We start from the raw sequence: 16,899 nt of genomic DNA, 5'->3' as shown, positions 1-16,899 counted from the left end.
TTTTTGGTAAATATATTCCAGAACTGTGGTACTACATGGTCCTTTGTTGGATGTTTTTATGTAGCAGCAATCATAGAATATATCTGTACATGTTCATTATATTCTGCTTTGTCCCTTACATTTTTTCATAAGAATTTCTTCATTGTTACATACTTTTTTTATAGTACTTATTATAGTACCATAGAGGAGTGACAATTAAAATATTTAGTCAATAGAGTGAATGGCACAGTATTCAATAAATCATAGCATCCTCTAATGTCTTTCCCCAGCTTGGCGCTGCCTTGCATAGACGCCCAGAGGAAGAGTTACTGGTCCATGTGTATGAACAGTTTGGGTCTTTTTGTATGAACATTCAAAGTTCTTAGTACAAGTTTTATTCTTTTTTTAATTTGATACATTGATTTTCAAATAGTCATTTTAATTTGCAATGCCATGAACACTGTGTGGGAGTATCCATTTCATTGACATGTATAATGTATCATTTTTTAAAAGCTGGCATTTTTAAATTGCATTATTGCATTGTGTACTTGTAGGTGGATGGAGGGATTGTCTGTTTGTGACCTTGTCTCACATATTTGTTGAAATGTAATGTTTTCTCACCTTTGTGCACTGTTGGTGGGAGTGCAGACTGGTGCAGTCACTGTGGAAAGCAGTACGGAGTTACCTCAAAAATCAAAACTGGAACTCCCTGTGACCCAGTGATTCCACTTCCGGGAATATATCCAAAAACTCCTGAAGCATTAATTTGAAAGATTATATGCATTCCCCCCTCCATGTTCATTGCAGCATTATTTACAATCACCAAGATTTGGAAGCAGCCCAATTGCCCATCAGTAGATGAGCGGTTAAAAAGCTGTGGCACATTTACACCATGGAATGTTACTCAGTCATAAAAAAGAAGGAAGGAAGTCTTACCTTTTTCGACAGCATGGACGGACTTGGAGAGTATTTGTGTTAAGTAAAATAATCCAGTCATAGGAAAACAAGTACCATATGACTTCACTTATATGTGGAATTTAATGATCAAAATCGAGACAGACTCATAGATACAGAGAACAGACTGACAGGGTGGGTGAGGGACTGGATAAAAAAGGCGAAGAAATGATTAAACAAGGAAAAACCCTCATAGACACAGACAACAGTGTGCTGATGACCAGAGGGAAAGGGATGGGGAGGTAGAAGAGGGTACAGGGGGGATGAAAGGTGATGGGAGGAGACTTGTTTTGGGGTGGTGAACACACAATACAATATGCAGATGATGTGTTATGGAATTGTACACCTGAAACCTATATAATTTTATTAACCAATGTCACCCCAATAAATTCAATTAAAATTTTAAAAACATTCAATATAATATGAGCTAAAAACACATTTCTAGATTTTTTTTATGTTTTGTTTGGCTATGGATTGTTAAAAATGTATAAATAATTTTAATTTTCTTGAGATCCTATCTGTTGATATTCTCAATCCTTCCTTCCTTTATTTCTATCATTCTTACATTGCAGAACATACAACTTTTGTTTAATTGCTGCATTTGTTTCCACTTAATGTATGCTGTTAAACATATGTAGTCCCCACTACTGGCTTTTTGCTATAATTTCCACAATTGTCTCTTTGTTCGAGGAAGTTTGTCCCCTGGTAGTTTCATCAATAAGGGCTCATGGGAAAATCACCTGAGTTCTTGAATGTTCAAACTGAATATATACGTGTGTTTTGGTTTAATATCTTTATTCTTTAAAAATGTTGCTCACCCCTCTTCTGATGTTAAAAAATGTCAATGTGAAGGAATTGGAGGCCCTCTTTCTTTCTTCCCCCTTTAGCAGGTGGCTTGATCTTTTTGTCTTACTGCCCCAGAGATTCTTTTCTTTTTTTAAATTCTACCTTTAATATATTTTTATTGAGTTCAGAGAGAAAGAGAGAGAGAGAGAGAGAGAGAGAGAGAGAGAGAGAGAGAGAGAGAGAGAACATCAATGATGAGAGGGAATTATTGATTGGCTGCCTCCTGCATGAACCCTACTGGGGATCGAGGCTGCAACCCGGGCATGTGCCCTTGTCTGGAATTGAACCCGGGACCCTTCAGTCCAGGCCAACGCTCTATCCACTGAGCCAAACCAGCTAGGTCTAAATTCTACCTTTAAAATTCACAAAATTTTCAAGGATGTGTCTTGGTGTTGGCCATGGTCAGTTTTCCATGGTATATCCTTTATTTTAGGACACCCAATTCTCATTCCCCTCAGGACATTTTTCTTACATCGAACCTTGAAACATGTTAACTCCTCAGTTCTGATCTTTTTTCAGGGACTCTAAAATACAGATGGTACATTCCATCTCCTTTCCCTACATTCTATAGCTATTATTTTTAAACTTCCGGTCCATTTTTCCTTAGTTTTGTTTACTTTTTCTCTCCTCTACATATCTTACCATGTTTTCCACAGTGGCTATCTCCCTTGTAATCCTTCCAACTTTATATTTATTTATCTTGTAATTTTGTGGGGGTTTTGTTATTGAACTAAGCCTTTCATTTTGAGATAATTGTAGAGTCACATGGAGCTGTTAGAAATAATAGAGAGGCCCTGTACCCTTTACCCAGATCCCCTACAATAAAGCCTTACAAACTATAACACAACACCACAGCCACCAATGCAGCCAAGATGCAGAACATGTCTGTCACCACAAACATGCTTCTTGCTGCCCTTTCATAGCTACACTCACCTCATTCTTGACCTACATCCACCCTATCGACGTTAACCCTGCCAATCGCTGATCTGCTATTGTCCTCCATAATCTTGTCATTAGCAGAATGTTACATAAATGAAATTATATGGCATGTAACCTATTAAAATTGGCTTTTTTGCTTCAGCATTATTCTTTGGGAAGTCATCCAAGTTGTTGCAGGCATCAATAATTTTTTAAAAATAATAAATATTGTTCAGATTATTACAGTTGTTCCTCTTTGTTCCCCCCATAGCTCCCTTCCATCCGTTCCCACCCCACCCCATGTCCTTACCCCCCCCCCCCACTGTCCTCGTCCATAGGTGTAGGATTTTTGCCATATCTTCCCTCACCCCACCCTCCCTTCCCCCCAAGAACTGTCAGTCCACTCCCTTTCTATGCCCCTGATTCTATTCTATTCACCAGTTTATTCTGTTCATCAGATTTTTTATTCACTTGATTCTTAGATTCACTTGTTGATAGATATGTATTTGTTGTTCATAATTTGTATCTTTACCTTTTTCTTCTTCTTCCTCTTCTTAAAGGATACCTTTCAGCATTTCATATAATACTGGTTTGGTGGTGATGAACTCCTTTAGCTTTTTCTTATCTGTGAAGCTCTTTATCTGACCTTCAATTCTGAATGATAGCTTTGCTAGATAAAGTAACCTTGGTTGTAGATTCTTGGCATTCATCACTTTGAATATTTCTTGCCACTCCCTTCTGGCCTGCAAAGTTTCTGTTGAGAAATCAGCTGACAATCTTATGGGTACTCCCTTGTAGGTAACTGACTTTCTTTCTCTTGCTGCTTTTAAGATTCTCTCTTTGTCTTTTGCCCTTGTCATTTAATTACGATGTGTCTTGGTGTGGTCCTCTTTGGATTCCTTTTGTTTGGGGTTCTCTGCATTTCCTGGACTTGTAAGTCTATTTCTTTCACCAGGTAGGGGAATTTTTCTCTCATTATTTCTTCAAATAGGTTTTCAATATCTTGCTCTCTCTTCTTCTGGCACCCCTATAATTTGGATGTTGGTACGCTTGAAGTTGTCCCAGAGGCTCCTTACACTATCTTCATATTTTTGGATTCTTTTTTCTTTTCCAGTTGGGTGTTTTTTGCTTCTTCGTATTTCAAATCTTTGACTTGATTCTTGCTATCCTCTAGTCTGCTATTGGATCTCTGTATATTATTATTTATTTCAGTCAGTGTATGCTTAATTTCTAATTGGTCCTTTTTCATATCCTTGAGGGTCTCACTAAATTTCTTGGAGGTTTCTAGAAGATTCTTGAGTAATCTTACAACCATGGTTTTGAAATCTATATCCAGTAGTTTGCTTTCCTCCATTTCTTTCATTTGTGACTTGTTTCTTTGTCTCTGGATTTTGGCTGCTTCCCTGTGTTGATAGAGTGGCTTTGTGTGCTAGGTGTCCTATACGGCCCAATGGCTCAGCCCCCCTAATTACCTGAGGTGGACACTCTTGGTGCACCCCTTTGTGGGCTGTGTACACAGTCTTGTTGTATTTAAGTCTTGATTTCTGTTGGTATCACTGGGAGGAATTGACCACCAGGTCAATTGTCTGTGAGGACCAGCTGTGACTACAGTGGGAGAGCTGCTGTGCAGGAGACACCCTTATGGAGCAGGACTTGCTTCAGTGGGGCTTTGGTGCTCACTGAGTCTGCCCCTTGAGTGTGTCTCTTATGGATGTGAAGAGTTGTAATCGGTATGGTCTCACTCTGACCACTGGGTACACTAGCTCTTGGATCTCCAAGGAGGTGCAAAGTCAGCCATGGCCTGAGACCACCCAGCAAGAGCTACAGAGAGATCTGCAGATTCCTCCTCTTTGTTTGGGGTTTGGAAGTGTCCAGATGAGGCCCAGCTGTGAAGCACTGGCTTTCTTTTGGAAGCTTTGGTGTTCTTTGACCCAGCTGCAGTTTGTTAGGTTTTTAGATTGCTAAAGAACAGGCCATTCATATGCAAAAGCCTCTGCTCACAGCTTGGATGGAGTTGTAAATTGGGTGGGGAGGGGTCTCAGGGAATCATCAGGGCATAGCAAACTGAAATGGCTACCAGTCTGCTCTGCCTCAGAGAGGCCCCGGGGTCTCTGTGTCCCACAGCCCCGTGTAGGAACAATGATTGCTGTAAACACCTCTGCGAGAAAGCCGCCCTCACGTTCTGACCCAATGCCAGACAGTCCAGTTTCTTCCCGTATGAGTCTGGGTCCCCAGAGTCTCGCCTGGAACTGGGAGCAATTGGGAGTGTGTATCTCCCTCCTGGTTGAAAAAGACAACACCGTACCCAGTTGCCAGCCCATTTCACACACGCCTCCATACCTCCGCACGTCTGCACCTCTGCACCTCCTCTGAGTCTCAATGTGCTTTTCTCTTTCCTTCTAGTTGTAGAATTTCTACTCAGCCAGCCTTCCCGTGGTTCTGGATGATATCTGTTTTGTCTTTTAGTTGTAGTTTTGATGTGATTGTGCGAGGCAGCAAGCACAACTGTGTACCTATGCTGCCATCTCGGTTCCTTCCATCAATAGTTTTTTATTGCTCAGTAGCAGTTAGTGATAGATATACCACAGTTTGTTTAACCATTTGCCTGCTGAAGGACATCTGGGTTGTTTCCAGGTTTCAGCTATCAACACTAATAAAAGAGAAAAATGGTAATTGGCGTACGGCGATACCCTTTTCATTGGCTAATCAGGGCTATATGCAAATTAACTGCCAACAAGATGGTGGTTAATTTGCATATGTAGGCACAATGCAGGGAGGCGAAAGGGAAAGCAGGAAGAAGCCCCCTGCCACTGACAGTGATCGGAAACCCAGGGGGGAGCTAAGAGCTTGGGAGCAGGGCAAAGGTGGCCCTGGGGCCCCCCAGCCATGATCGGAGAATCAGGCACCTTTTCCGCCCTGGCCAGTGATAGCAGGAAGTAGGGGTGGAGCCAGCGATGGGAGCTGGGCACGGTCGAAGCTGGCAGTCCCAGGAGCTAGGGGCCCCTTGCCTGGGCCTAAAGCAAAGCCCACGATCGCTGGGCCGCTGCAGCTGTGGGTCCCCGCTGCCCGAGCCGGACGCCTAGGCCAGAGGCATCAGGCCTGGGCAAGGGGCCGATCCTGCGATTGGAGGGTGATGGGGGTCAACGCCTGAGGGCTCCCAGTATGTGAGAGGGGGCAGGCTGGGCTGAGGGACACTCCCCCCCACACACACCCAGTGCACGAATTTCGTGCACCGGGCCCCTAGTTATAAATAAAGCTGCTAAAACATTCGTGAACAGTTTTTGTATGAACATACATTTCATTTTTCCCAGATAAATCAGTGCCCAAGGGTGCAATTGCTGGGTCTTATGGTCATTTCATGTTTAGTTTTTTTAAGAAGCTGCCAAACTCTTCAGCAAAATGGCTGTGTACAATCATACATTCCCACTAGCGACACAGTTTCTCTGCATCCTCACTAGCATTGAGTGTTGTCAATATTGTTTATCTTAGCCATTCTGATAAGTGTGTAGTTTATTTTGCATTTCCTAAATAGAGGAGATTGAACGTCTTTTTATGTGCTTATATGCCATTTGCATATCCTCTTCAGTGTAATGTCTTTTTATGTCTCTTGCTCATTTTAAAAATTCTATTTGATTATTTTTCCTTCACAATAATTTTTAGATAAACTGTTATTTTAGAACAGCTTTAAATTTATGAAAAAATTGCAATGGTGTTACAGAGAGTTCCCAGATACCCACGCTCAGTACATTTGCCACAGTTGATGAACAAATGCGATACATTGTTATTAACTTAAGTGCTCACTTTACAAAGATCTCTTTGGCTTGTATGTACGTCCCTGAATTTAACCCAGGATGACATGCTCAGTCCTTGTGTCTCCTTGGGCATCTCTTAATCATGACAAATTCTCAGACTTTTCTCATTTTTAATGACTTTGACAGTTTTAAAGAGTACTTGGTCAAGTACTTTATGGAAAGTCCCACAGTTGAAATTTGTCTGGTAATTTCTTCATGACTAGATTAGGATTGAGGATTTAGGGAGGAAGATTTCAGGGGCAAAATGCCATTTTTATCACATCATGTCAAGGCACATATGATCAAAAGAGTGATGTTGACCTTGCTCACCTGGCTGACATAGTGACTCTTTACTCTGCTGAAAAGACACTCCCACTTACTTCCTTTTCATGTTGTTCTCTTAGCTGGTCTCCCTTATTTATGCATTTATTTATGTATTGAATGATTTATTTATAACACTGGGCTCAGGAATATTCCTTTTATATTTTGGGCTACAATCCAATAAGACTTTACTTATGCTGTTGCTCTGGCCATAGGCAGCCCTTTCAGTTGGCTCCTGTATCCCTTTGACATGCCTCCACCAATGTGGGGTTTTGTTTTAATTTTTAGCACTTTTTATTTTTATTTTCTAACATTACAAGATGCTCCAGGTTATATTTTTGTATATTTACCACCCAAGTGTTAGAGCCAGCTATTCCTCCAAGAATCCCTGGTTCCTTTCACTGCAGAATGGCATTAAAAACCAAGATCCAGGTGCTGGCTGTGGTCAGTGGTCCTGGGGCATTGCTTCATATGTGTGTAGACTAACACCCGTGTGTTCAAAAACATAAAGTGTTTCCACATGTGACTACCTGTATTGATATTACACTAACACAAATTCATACTAATATGTACACTTAATTCATTACCATGTATATCATTTCAGCTTTCTCCCCTCTCTTATCTCTAAAATCCCATTCAACAGATACCTGACACCTGACACTTACAAACCATTTAATTTGCTTTATGGATAACTCTAGCAAACATAAGGTACCAGAATTGTTTGCCACACCCTGTAGAAAATCACTGAATCAATAGGCTATTATAGTGCCTATGTATGGTTTTTCTAGTCTTTCATTTTGAAGAATTTACTTATTTCCTGTTACCTAAATCAGCACCTTTCCCCAACCTCCTCAGGAAGTTTTTTTAAACATTTTAATGCACCCAGATTGTTCTGTTACATTCTTCATTCTAGTCTGTGATGTCCTGACCTCCTAAGTGTTTTCTTTATTAACACACTAGTGGCCCGGTGCATGAAATTTGGGAGGGAGGGGGTTCCCTCAGCCCAGCCTGCACCTTCTCCAATTGGGTACCCCTTGGGGGATGTCTGACTGCCGGTTTAGACCCGATCCTGGTGGTCAGACATCCCTCATCACCCCTGTGGGATTAGGCCTAAACTGGCAGTTGGACATCCCTCTCGAAATCTGGGACTGTTGGCTTCTAACCACTCACCTGCCTGCCTATCTGATTGCCCCTAACTGCCTCTGCCTGTCTGCCTGATTGATACTAACCACTCTGCCTGCCTGCCTGTTGGCCTCTAACCTCTTGCCTGCCTGCCTGATCGCCCCCAACCGACCTCCCCTGCCAGCCTGATCTCGTACCCAATGGCCCTCCCCTGCCGGCCTGATCACCCTTAACTGCCTCTGCCTGCCTCATCACCCCCAACTGCCCTCCCCTGCTGGCCTGATCTCACCCCCAACTGGCCTGATCTCACCCCCAACTGCCCTCCCCTGCCAGCGTGTACAGGACCGTTGGGCCAGCCTGAGAGTCCCTGTGCTTCCACCCCGTCCGCTGCCCCGAATACCTGGGAGGTCTGATCTTCCTGAGGTTTTCCTTTCTCCATGGACTCAGGACATATGCAGCGTTTTCACATTGCCTTTGTTCATTAAAGAGCATGTACGTAGGATCTTCCATGTCTGTCTGGGGGCTGGGGGGCTGCAGTGGCGGTGGGGGTGGGGCTTGTGGCTCATTTCTTCTAGTTGCTGAGTACTATTCTACAGGATGGATGCCCTACAGGGTGTTCATCCACTCACCTATGGGAGGACATCTTGGCAGCTCCCACTCTTTAGCAATTACGAATAAATCTACCCAAAATAGTCACTTGCAAGCTTTTGTGTGGACATAACTTTTCTTTTATTTATTTATTTAATTGTTGACAGAATTACAGATGCCCCTCTCTCCCCCCTCATTTCCCCCTTCTCCAAGCACCTTCCCCCCTCCCAGGCCCTCACTACACTATTGTCTGTGTCCATTAGGTATGCATACGTGCATACAAGTTCTTTTGTTAATCTCTTCCCATCTCCCACCCCTCCCCTTTGAGATCTGTCAGTCTGTTCCATGCATCTATACCACTGGACGTACTTTGTTTATCAGGTTATTATGTTCATTAGACTCCACTTACAAGTGAGATCATAGATATTTGTCTTTCTCTGACTGGCTTCTTCCACTCAGCATAATACTCTCCAGGTCCCTCCATGCTCTCTCAAAGCATAAGAGATCTTACTTTTATACAACTGCACAGTATTCCATGGTGTAAAAATGTACCAAGCTTTTTTATCCACTCACAGACTGATGGGCACTTGGGCTGTTTCCAGATCTTAGCTACTGTTAATTGTGTGGCTATGAACATAAGGGTGAATATATTCTATCTGATTGGTGTTTTGGGATTCTTAGGATATATATCTAGAATAACAGCAGTTTCATTTTTATTTTTGAGGAAACTCCATACTGTTTTCCACAGTGACTGCACCATTCTGCATTCCCACCAGAATACCAGGATTCCCTTTTCTCCACATCCTTGCTAGCACTTGTTTGTTGATTTATTGATGGCAGTTGTCGGGAGCCGGTCCATCCTTGCTGTTTCAAGGGACCTGGCATATATGGCATACGGTTTTTAATATGTTTGCTCACCTTCTTGGCACTGTGTTTTAACCAAGGTCACCTCTCAAGAAAGGTTGAATCCCCAGGTAGGGATTTTTCCCCTGAAGTTAGGGAGGGAATAAAACCCCTCAACTAAGTGCCAGGCGGGTAATTAATCACTTTAACTATGAACAATCATGCTTAAGCTACATAATCTTTACTCCCTGGAATGGAGATAAGAAACGCCCTAACCTTTGTAATAGAGATTGATAGGATTGAATCAACTGGTATAAATACAGATGTAACAAGACAGCAAGACACAGAACTTAGAACACAGAACTTAGAACACAGAACTTAGAAGTCAGAACTCAGAAGAAAGAACCTACACAGAACCTACAGACAGAAGAACTTCGCTGGAGAGAACATGGCAAAAGATCCTGGACTGAACCTGACTACAGAAATATGGCAAGAGAACCAGACTAGAACCTGGTGACCAAACCTGGCTGGAGATCTCAGACAGAACCTGGCTGGAGAACCTAGCGAGGGAACATGGCTACAGAACCTGGCTGGAGAACCTGGAGAACCTGGCTGGAGAACCTAGCAAGAGAACATGGACACAGAACTTGACTGGAGATTGTGGCTAGAGATCCTGGCAAGGCTGCTGATCAACTGAACGCTGTCTCCGTGTCATTCCTTCTTCGCCGACTCTGTCCACACCTTTGGGGACCCCTGGACCTGCTGGGGTTGGACCCCAGCAGGCAGTCATTCTGACATGTGTGAGGTGGTCCCTCATTGTCATTTTAATTTGCAAATATCTGATGATTAGTGACTTCAGCAATTTATAATAATAAAAGCATAATATGCTAATTAGAACAGACAGCCGAACGACCTTCCAAACGTCATTCTGGACATCCTTACAGATGAAGCCACAGCAGTGGGGGCCGAGGCAGAGGCGGTTAGGGATGATCAGGCAGGCAGATGAGCAGTTAGGGGCAATCAAGCAGGCAGGTAGAGTGGTTAGGGATGATCAGGCAGGCAGGCAGAGTGGTTAGGGGCGATCAGGCAGGCATGTACAGTGGTTAGGGGCAATCAGGCAGGCAGGCAGAGGTGGTTAGGGGCGATCAGGAGGCAGGCGAGTGATTAGGGGCAATCAGGCAAGTAGGCAGAGAGGTTAGGAGTGATCAGGCAGGCAGGTGAGCAGTTAGGGGTGCTCAGGCAGGCAGGCGATTGGTTAGGGGCGATCAGGCAGGCAGGCAAGAGGTTAGGAGCGAGGGGTCCCGGATTGCGAGAGGGTGCAGGCCAGGCTGAGGGACCCCCCCCCCACCTCTGTGCACGAATTTCATGCACCAGGCCTCTTAATTGTTCACATGTCTCTCAGCCATCTCTATATTGTCTTTGGAGAAGTGTCTATTTAGGTCCTTTGCCCATTTTTTAAATTGGTTTGTTTGTGCTCCTGGTATTGAGTTGTATGTGTTCTTTATATGCTTTGGAAATTAACCCCTTATCAGATGTATCATTACTGAATATGTTCTCCCAAACAGTGGGTTCTTTTTTCATTTTGTTTACAATTCCTTTTGCTGCGAAGAAACTTTTTAGTTTGATGTAGTCATGTTTGTTTATTCTTTCCTGTGTTTCTCTTGCCCTAGGAGATGTATCTGTGAAAACCCTGCTACATTTGCCTTAGATGGCTTTGCTCAGTGATTAGAGCGTCAGCCCTTGGACTGAAAGGTGGCAGGTTTGATTTCTGTCGAGGGAAGTACCTCGGTTGCAGGCTTGGTTGCCAGCCCAAGTGGCATCCAACCAATCGATATGTCTCCTTCACATCAATGTTTCTCTCACTCTGTCTCACCGCCTCCTTTCCACTCTCTCTAAAAATCAATGGAAAAAAGTATCCTCAAGTGAAGAATAGCAATAGCAAAAAAAATACTGCTACAAGAGATGTCTGAGATTTTACTGTCTTACATTTCATGCTTTACATTTAAGTCTTCTATCTATTTTGAGTTTATTCTTGGGTGTAAGTTAGTGGTCTAGTTTCATTTTTATGCATATACATATCCAATTTTCCCCCAAACAATAAAAAATACCCCACTGTTTGCTCTTGCCTCCTTTGTAAAATTTTAATTGACCATAAAGGTAGGGTTGATTTCTCTTCTTTTCCATTGATCTATATGCCTGTTATTATGCCATTACCAGGCTGTTTTGATTACAATGGCTTTGATATCTGGTATCATGATCCCTCCAACTTTGGTCTTCTTTACCAATATTTTTGTGGCTACTTGGGGTATTGTTTGGTTCCATATTAATTTTTGGAATACTTCTTCTAGATCTAGGAAATATGCCATTGGTATTTTAATAGAGAATGTGTTGAATTTATAGATTGCTTTGGGTAGTATGGATATTTAAATGATGTTAATTCTTCCAATCCATGAATATGGTAATGTTTCCACTTGTTTGTATCTTTCTCTATTTCCTTTTTCAATATCCTATAGTTTTCTGAGCACAAGTATTTTACCTCCTTGGTTAAGTTTACACCTAGGTATCTTATTTTTGTTGTTGTTGTTGCAATGGTAAATGTTTTTGTTTTGTTTTGTTTGTTTGTTTAGTTTCTCTTTCTGAAAGTTTATTATTGGTGTATAAAAGTGCCATCAATTTCTGGATGTTTATTTTGTATCTGCAACTTTGCTTAATTCATTTATGAACTCTAGTAGTGTTTGGTGGATTCTGAAACATTTTCTATGTACAATATCTGTGAATAATGATAGTTTTACTTCTTTCCTTTCCATTTTGAATGCCTTTTACATTTTCTTATTGTCTGATTGCTATGGATAGGACTTCCAATACTATGTTTAATAAGAGCAGTGAAAACTCACATCCCTGTCTTGTTTCTGATCTTAAGAGAAATGCTTTAATTTTTGCCCTTTGAATATGATGTTGGCTATTGGTTTGTCATGTCTGGCCTGTATTATGTTGAGATATGCTCCCTCTATTGCCACTTTACTGAGAATTTTTTATTATAAATGGGTGCTGGATTTGGTTGAATGCTTTTTCTGCATCTATTGATATGATCATGAGATTTTTATTCATTTTATTTATATGATGTATCACATCTATTGATTTTTTTAATATTATATCAGCCTGGCATCCCTGGAATAAATCCCACTTGGTCATGGTGTATTATTTTTTAATGTATTGCTGGATAAAATTTGCTAATATTGTGTTGGGGACTTTAGAATCTATGTTCATCAGGAATATGGAACTGTAATTTTCAATCTTTGTGGTGTCTTTATCTGGATTTGGAATCAAGATAATGCTGGCCTCATAAAATGATCTTGAGAATCTTCCCTCCTCTTGGATTTTGTGAAATAGTTTTTGAATGCTAGGTGTTAGTTCTTTTCTGAATGTTTGGTAAAAGTCTCCAGTGAAGCCATCCAAATTGGGGTTTTTGTTTGTTGGGTGTATTTTGATTATTGCTTCAATTTCATTAATTGTCATTGGTCTATTTTGGTTTTCTGATTATTCCTTATTGAATTTTGGAAGATTGTATATTTCTAGGAATTTGTCCATTTCACCCAGGTTGTCCAATTTATTGGTATATAGTTGTTCAGAGTATTTTCTTATAATTCTTTGTATTTCTGTGATGTCAGTTGTTACTTCTCCTCCTTCATTTCTGATATAATTTATTTGGCTCATCTCTCTTTGTTTCTTGATGAGACTGGTTAAGGGTTCTTCAATTTTCTTTATCTTTTCAAGGAATCAGTTCTTGGTTTCACTGATCTTTTGTATTTTATTTTTAGTTTCTATGTCATTTATTTCTGATCTTTATTATTTCCTTCCTTCTACAATGTCTGAGCTTTACTTCTTGTTCTTTTTCTAATTCTTTTAGTTGTAGGGTAAGATTACACATTTGAGGTTTTTATTGTTTCTTAAGGTAGACTTGTAATGTTCTGAACTTCCATCTCAGGACCACTTTTGCTATGTCCATACATTTTTGGTTTTTGTGTGTTCAATTTAATTTGTTTCTAGAAAGTTTTTGATATTGTGCTTGATCTCATTGGTAACTCATTTATTATTTAAAAACATGCTATTTAGTTTCCATATTTTTGAATGTTTTTGAGTGTTCTTATTATAATTTATTTCTAGTTCCATGTCATTGTGATCTGAGAAGATGCTTGATATGATTTCAATCCCCTGGAACTTGTAGAGTTATTTTGTGTCATAAAATGTCTTTGAGAATGACTTGGGTGCACTTGAGAAGAATGTATATTCTATTGCTGGGGTGAAATGTTCTGTAAATATCAACTAAATCCATCTGATCCCATGTGTCATACAAGGTCACTGTTTCCTTGTTCATTTTTTGTCTCGAGGGTCTACCCAGTGATGTTAGTAAGGTGTTAAAGTCCCCTAATATGACTGTATTTCTGTCAACCCGCCCTTAAAGTCCTCCAGGAGTTATTTTAAATATGTTTGTATGCTCCTATGTTGTGTGCATATATGTTTACCAGTATTATATTCTCTTGTTTTATTGATCCCTTTAGTATTCTGAAGTGACCTTATTTGTCTCTTTTTATGACCTTTGACTTATAGTCTATTTTGTCAGATATAAGTATTACTACACTGTTTTTTTTTTTCGTTTCCATTTGCATAGAAAATGTTTCTATCCCTTCACTTTCATCCTGTGTGATTCTTTTGTTCTGAGGTGCGTGTTTTATAGTCAGCATACATATGGGTCATGTTTTCTCATCCTTACAGCTGCCCTATGACTTTTGATTGGAGCATTTAATCCATTTACATTTAATGTAATTATTGATAAATACATAATTATTGCCATTTTTATTCTTTATGCCTATGTTCCTCTCTCTCTCTCTTTCATTTCTTGCAATGCTAGTATTGTGGTAATAAATTCCTTTAGCCCGTTTTTGTCTGGGAAACTCTTTATTTCAACTTCAATTTTGAATGATTGCATTGTTTGATAGAATAGTCTTTGTTTCAGATCCTTGCTTTCCATTACTTTGAATACTTCATGCCATTTTTTTTCTGGCCTTTACTGTTTCTATTGAGCAATCAGCTGACAGCCTAAGAAGAGTTCTCTTATAGGTCACTGTCTCTCTCTCTTGCTTCCCTTCAGTTTCTTTCTTTGTCTTTAATGTTTGCCCTTCTAACTATGATGTGTCCTGATGTGGGTCTCATTGGGTTCATCTTCCTTGGGACTCTGTGCTTCCTGAACTTCTGTGTTTTTTTCCTTCACCAGGTTAGGGAAGTTTTCTGTCATTTCTTCAAATGGGTTCTCTATCCCTGGCTCACTTTCTTCTCCCTCTGGTACCCCAATGATGCAGATGTTGTTACATTTTATATTGTCCCAAATTCTCTTCAACTATCCTCCTGCTTTTTCATTGTTATTAATATTATTTTTTTTATTGCTCTGATTGAGTTTATTTACCTTGTCCTCAAATTTGCTGATTTGATCCTTTGCTTTCTAAAACTACTGTTTATTCCCTCTAGTGTATTCTTTATTTCACCTATGTCATTCTTAATTTCTGACTAGTTCTTTTTCATGATTTCTAGTTTCCTTTCCATGCTGTTCAGCATTCTTAAATCCACTACTTTGAACTCTGTTACTAGTAAATTGCTTGCCTTCATTTCATTTAACTCTTTTTCTGGAGATTCCTCCTGTTCTTTAATATGTGGCCTGTTCTTAGTTTCCCCATTTTTGCTGTTCTTTGTGTTTATTTCTATGTATTGGCTAGGACATCTATGACTCACAGTCGCACAAGCCTTCAATAGTGGGTGTCTTGTGGGACCCAGTGGTGTAGTCTCCTTAATTTTCTGATCTTGGTGCTCTAGGAATGTCCCTTGTGTGGGTTATGTTGGTTCTCCTGTTTTATTTGGGTTTGATTGCTGTTGTCCCATTCTTGGGTGGACTCAGCCTTGGGCTGGCTGACTGTGAGACTCAACCCTGACCTCATCCTGCCAACTGTAATAAGGGTGCTGACAGAACAAAACAAGAAAAAAATAAGACCAAACTGATAATAACATGAAAATAAACCAACAACACCAACAAAAACAACAATAAAGAAGAATTTTAAAAAAAGAATACTAAAATGCAAGAGATCAAAAGAATTAGGAACAAATAAAAGTAATGAAAAAAGAGAATATGAAAGTAAAGAAGGAAGAGAAAAGAAAAAGTATAACAATAAAAAAGAAAACCAAACAAAATCATAAATGAAATAATAATAATAATTTTAAAAGTAAAAATAATAAAATAAAATATTGAATAGAAAAGAAAAATGGAAAGAAAGCAAACACAAAGTAAATAAAATAAAATAAAATTACAAAAGAGAAAGAGAGAAAATAGAGTTAAAGGAAAGAGAGAAATAAGACATATGAAAGAAGAAATAAAGAAAAAACAAAAATATTTGGGTCAGCTATTTGTGTAGCTCATTGGATTTTGATCTGTTGTTGTTTGAATCTGGCCACTAGTGTGTCTGGTCTGGGTCTCCTGGAAAGCTCTCCGGTGCCAGCCAATGTCATTTGCCACCCCTGCCTGGCCCTTGGCAGCCTCCCATTTAATTTTCTTAACCATGTATTTTTCTGAGCAGAAGTTTGGAATTTTAATAATAATAGAACCTATTTTATTAAAATTTTTAATGGATTGTGCTTTTGGTGTTGTATCAAAAAAATTATCCCCAAACTCAAGGTCACATAAATTTTCTTCAATTAGAAGTTTAATAGTTTTGCATTTTACATTTATGTATTTGAGAAATTTTGATTTTTGTAAAAAGTTAAACTCTGTATCTGTCCTTATTATTTGCATATGGAGCTCCCTTTTTCTAATGCCATTTGTTGAAAACATTTTTTTCTGCGTTGAATTGGCTTTTTACCTTTGTCAAGTATCAATTGACTGTATTTGCGGGGTCTATTTCTGTACTCTCAGTGTTCTTTCACTGTCTTGAGCATTGTTGTTTTATACTAAGAATTAAAATTGGGTAATATTGAGTTCATTACTGTTGTTGTTTTTCAATATTTTATGGGATTTTATATGTTTTTTATATCAATTTTAGAATCAGTTTGTTAATACTTACAAAACATATTACTAGAATTTTGACTGCAGTTGGGTTAAATCAAGCTGGGAAGAATGACATCTTAACAATTTTGAGTCTTGCTGTCTATGAATACAAAATATCTCTTTTTTTATTTAGGACTTCTTGGATTTCTTTCATTACAATTTTGTAGTTTTCCACATATCAACCTTGTACTTATTTTGTTAGGTTTATAACTAACTGTTAATTTTTTTGTGCTTTAGTACTTTTTTAAAAAATTTATATCCCAATTATTCATTTCTAATGTACAGGAAAACTATTGGCTTTTGTATATTCACTTTGTATCCCATAACATTAGGGTTCACTCTTATTAGTTCCAAGATGGTATTTTTGTTGATGATGATTCATTGGGATTTCTGTACAGATATTCATATAACATACCAACAAACAGTTTTATTTCTTCCTTCAGTTGGTAC

The sequence above is a fragment of the Myotis daubentonii genome, chromosome 14 (genome assembly GCF_963259705.1).
Source record: "Myotis daubentonii chromosome 14, mMyoDau2.1, whole genome shotgun sequence".
NCBI lineage: Eukaryota > Metazoa > Chordata > Mammalia > Chiroptera > Vespertilionidae > Myotis > Myotis daubentonii.
The sequence above is the reverse complement of the archived record's forward strand: the minus strand, read 5'-3'. Positions refer to the sequence as shown.